The sequence below is a fragment of the Acanthisitta chloris genome, unplaced genomic scaffold, assembly GCF_000695815.1.
Source record: "Acanthisitta chloris isolate BGI_N310 unplaced genomic scaffold, ASM69581v1 scaffold8061, whole genome shotgun sequence".
Lineage (NCBI taxonomy): Eukaryota > Metazoa > Chordata > Aves > Passeriformes > Acanthisittidae > Acanthisitta > Acanthisitta chloris.
This window is the reverse complement of record NW_008654301.1, coordinates 32,636-37,793: the sequence shown is the minus strand read 5'-3', so window position 1 is coordinate 37,793 and position 5,158 is coordinate 32,636.

Genomic DNA, 5,158 nt, shown 5'->3' with positions numbered 1-5,158 from the left:
GATGCCTGAACTGCCTGCTGGGGATGACAAAGAAGGAAAATGCCCCAGTAACAGCCTGATGGGGCTGTGTCTCTGGGACTGGTACAGGCAGGGTGCAAGAAACAGAAACATGGCATGGTCTCACAGCTTCTAGGAAGCAGTGCCATAGGGACTTCAGGTCCCAGAGATTTCAGAAAGGTTGCCTTGTTAAACGGCCACAAACGAACCCATCCACTCTGAAAACCATCTGTTTGCCTTTTGGACTTGTGTATACTTTTGACAGCCACAGCATCTTGTAGCAACAAGTTCCATGATTTAATTAAGTACTATATGAGAAGCATCTCCCATTGTTTGAGCCACCATCCTGGTAATTTCAGAGGGTGATGGCTAGTTCTTGGGTGGAGTGAAAAATCCATCTTTTTTAGTAATTGCCCTTTCAGGAAAATGAAAGAGAAGGGGCTCTACAGCATCAAATGCCTGGCTGACTCCCATTCATAAGTCCTTCTTGGTAGATGTCATGAGGTTTCCTTGGCAGTTACCAAAGGGGTAAGAACATTGTGTTTGTGTCCCACGCACATCGTACATGGTGTGTAGAGGAGATATGTGCTTGTTCATCTACATGCATGCTCAGTGTCTGCCTTCATTACTATTTTTAGACCTCATTTTTCTAATTGCTGTCACCTATCTATATGATCTGTCTGTACATATAGCTGTATTTACTGGTATGTAGGGCATCTGGCTCTCTCTTTGAGCTAGGTGTCATTATAATTCAATATACAAATGCAGAAACTGAGACAGTAATTAAGTTCTTTGCCCCAGCCCAAATCTCTGCCCCAGCTGTAATTAAACATTGCAGCTTTTGCCTCGCAGCTTCCTCCCACTTTCTCTTCCTCCTGAGCATCCTGGGGGATTGACTGCAGGTATTTATTTTCCAGTGTTTCGTGATGATATCTTCTCCTTCTTCCTTTCTGCATGCTTTTTGGTAATCGCCCTTTCCACTCATCTGTTGCTTCAGTACATAAGTGAAATTCTGCACTGCAGCCACCGGGTGCTTGGAGTGGCCTGGCCATGGGGTTTGCAGGGCACTTGCACACATTTCACTACCTCATCTCTCAGTTAACAGAGAAGTGTCAGCCTAAGCTCCCTAATAACATTTGTGGCTGTATGTCCAGCTTGGCACTTGTCTGTGGCCTGAACCAGCAGCTACACAACTGCCAAATACATCAAATTTCCTTTGCTTGCAGAAGACAGTAGGACTTAGCTCATATACATGAAAATCATTCCTTGTCTCCAATATTTAATGATGTTGGAAGCTTGAATGCCCCCTGTGTTGTTGGAGTCTTCACACCTGTCTGTTTAGATACGTAGGACTTTGATTCTCCCACTCTGAGATCATCAGAGTTATGAGCAGAAGCCCTTTCAGCTTAGCTCATCTGATTTTTATCACTTTTATATTTTGGATCAAGCTTCCTCCTCTCTTTTCTGCACACTCATATGCAGAGACATCTTTCAGCTTTCATTTCACTCCATCCCAGATTTTGCTTTCACAAGCATTCCTAGCACTTTGTTGTTAATTTTTATTAAGAGACACAATGAAGTCTGGCAGAAAGAACCATTGGTCTGTCCTTTAAAGTAACTTTCAAACGAAGCCTGCCTACTGCATGCCTGAAATACTGAGCAGAGAAGAAGTTGGTACCAGAGTAAGTGCCCTTCTGTGGTTGTGGTCTTCTGCTCTAAGACTTGTGTGATTTTACGTTCCCCTGGACATGGCAAGAAGTTTTGTTTTTTGCTGGGAATTTTGTCTAGGGGAACTTGTTTTCTTTACAAGGTGATTCTTGAGTTTCCCCTCATGACTTCCCCAGGTGACCAGCCTCTGCTCAAAGGTGTCTCATTCTGCAATCATCACTCTTGGAGAGCTCCTTATGACCTTGAAGGAGAACATGGACTGTGAAGTGGGTGAGATCACTCAGGTCTTGCTCCAGATGGTGCAGAACTCCCCAGAGTTCATTCAGGAATCAGCCAGAGAAACCGTGGGGATCATGGTGAAGAATGTTACTCCTGCATGAGCAATGACTGCTCTCATGAACACTGGAGTCCAGTATGTTGTTCTCTTAATGATATCCTCCACCTTATATTGTGTGAGTGGGGGAAGGGCTGAAAGAAGGGGAATGATGGGAGAGAAGGGTCCTTTATCCTGCATCTTCTGTGAACTCGATGACCAGATTCTCTGATCAAACCTTGCTTCCTTCCTTTTGTCCCCTACTTGTGCCCTCCTACAGCCTATTTGTTCTCACAGTCTGTCAGTGTTGCCTCTAGATGGTGAATGGTGGGGAAGTGAAAGTCCATGCAAAGGCAAGTAATAGACCCTTGTGGCTTTGTGGGAAGAGGGACAATTGCAATTCCAGCAGTGAGTGTGCTTTGGTATTTCACAACACTAACCACAGAGGCTCCAGGAAAGTATATGCATCATCATTATGCCATTAACTTGAGAAATAAGGAGGATAATTGCTGGGCCATGGAACACAGGGAGGAGAATGTGCTGGGTGTGGCACAGCTTCTGCCAAAAGGAGTCTTGTATGACACTCCTGTCCTTAGAGCTCCACTTTCTCTTCAATTTGATGCTTCATGTTAGCCTTGAGATGGTGACTCACTTTACAGACACCTTCACAGCCTGACTCCTATGAGATAGCTGAAAAAATGCTGCCTTAAAATATTGGTGCCATGCCTGATAGTTTCCAGAAGGCACCTCTAGAAAAGGACAACCTGGCTAAAATTGCTGCCACCCCTTCTCAGCTTTGGAAAAGGGTAAAACATTCAAATATATCTTTTGCAAGCCTCACAGAACAAACTGGCAGCATTGTTAAATATTCTGCAGCTTCATGCCCCACAGTGTTTTTTCTCCCTCTTTGCTTTTTTTCTAAGGGTCTGCAGATTTGGAGATAGATGGGTGGAATAAGCACCAATCCTGCTGCAGCTCTGTCTGTGTACTGGATACCCTCTGACGGGTCATCATGAATTGTCTTTCATTTCCCTCTTTCTCAGAGTTAATTTTGGGCAAGAAATTGAGTATCAGATAGTCTAGGGAGACGGAATTCCTCCTCCTTCCTAGCAAGCAGTCCTTCCATACAATGCCAGTTTTGTGTTTATCTGAGGACAGAAGCTTCTACAGGTGGCTAAAACTGCAGTTAGAACACAGGCCTCCTTCCCCCAGCAATGATAGGGAGCATGCTATAACCAAGGCCTGTGCTTCTGACCCTGCCTTTCCCTCTGCCTCAACGTTTGTTCTCTTGTTTCCAGGCACTGCCATGTCCTGGTGTGGAGGTGTGTGGCCAAACACCTAGAAATTTGGAGCCAAGACACTTGTGGGCACACCTGTCAGGGCTGAGCAGCTGGCACTTATGGCAGTGAAGCTTGCTCAGGACTGTCACAAGGACACAGGGTGATGATCTTCCTTCCACCTCCTAAAATATGAAAACTGTTTGATGTCTGGCTATAACGGGTAAAATCACGAAAGAGTGGAAGGTAAAGTAAAAATTAAGTTACTTCACAGTGTGGATAAGGTTGTCTGGGGAAATGACTGTACTGGGTAACATGTGGTTGTCCAGGAAGAAAGACCATTGCCAAAATTCAAGTCATTCCTGTGACTTGAATGATTCTTTATTGAGATCAACTGAGCTCAGATTAGTAAGTCAAACAATTCGGTTTGGTCTTATGTGTGCAATGCGAAGCTGAACTGAGCTCAGATTAGTAAGTCAAACAATTTGGTTTGGTCTTATGTGTGCAATGTATTGGCCACTGTTCATTACTGAAGGATCCCAAGCATTTATTTTTCATAAAGTTAAGATTGTCCTAGAAAAATTCCAGGTGTCTTTAGCCAGTGTATTTGGTCTTTCTAAACCTTCTCTGCAGGTTTGTATAATGGTATTGTCTTTGGCTGAACAACCTCCAAATTTCTTCTTGAAGAGAGCTATTGATTCCTAATAGCAAAACCAAAGCAAACCACCAAAACCCCCTTACTTTGATGATTAATTTAAATTTCCATTAGTAGATGCCATGAACACACGAGCAACTAGCTGCCTGTGTGCATTATATGGTATAGAATAATCAGTAGTAAGCATGAGGTGATTTGTCCTGGCTTCTCTGCCAGTTCAGAAAGGTAAATTATTGTGCAAAGGCAGAAAGACACTGCTTGTAAGTTCTGACAGCAAAGCAGGAGATGTGCTTCACTTGTCCCCAGTGATCTCTTCATCCTGCAGAAACTTACCCACAATTTCAGAGTTAAATTGTGAACAGCACTTTGCAGTGACAAGTGGAGGCAAATATCTCTCTTTGCTGAATAGATAATACCTTCTCATGAGAGTATTGCACCTGATGAGTTTAAAGTATCAGCTTATTCTGTTTTATACTTTTCCTTTGCTTATTCCCAAGGGAGAAAAGACAGTATAGTATGCATTAATTTCTATCTTTCCTGTGTTAGGTATTATGGATGGAAGATGCTGCACATGTTGATGAGTCATAAAGAATTGAATAGGATTTTAGAACAGTCTGCTCCTACACGTGACTTAAAAGATGTTCTGACAAGAAATAAGAAGAAAGTAAGTGCTTGGCAGGAGAAATGTCTCCTTTATGCAAGTACTGAGATTGCTAATATGAGGTCAAACATACCTGATCTGTCTTTATCTCATTCCTCTTCTGCTGAATCATTTTGCTCCTGGCAATGTACAGTTGATCCTCAGCCTGTGCATCTGCAGGCAGCAAAGGAACAAGTATTGTTAGAAATAAAGCGGGATTTTGAATATTTTGAATATCAGCCACAAACAGGAAAGGGAAATAGGAGAAAAGAGGTTTACATTTAAGCATTAAAAACCCACTATCCCCACCCTTCCCCCAATAAAGCAATTAAGTGAGAATAGTGCTTCTGAAGGTAATCCAGTCTTTGCAAAAGATGAAGGAAGTAGTAGTGCCAAGAAAATTTCCAAGCATACAAAAGATGCACAAGGCAATCATAATTACTACAATTATTATCTGTCTTCTGGGAATACTGCCCTGCTGTCATGCCCTGTGGAGCTGGAAGAAGCTTCCTGAATTCAGCAGCATCCAGTAGAAAATAATCTGTTTGGTTTTGGTTTTATTCTTCATTTACATTCTAGAAAGGAACATGCCTTTGTGCAGGAATAGG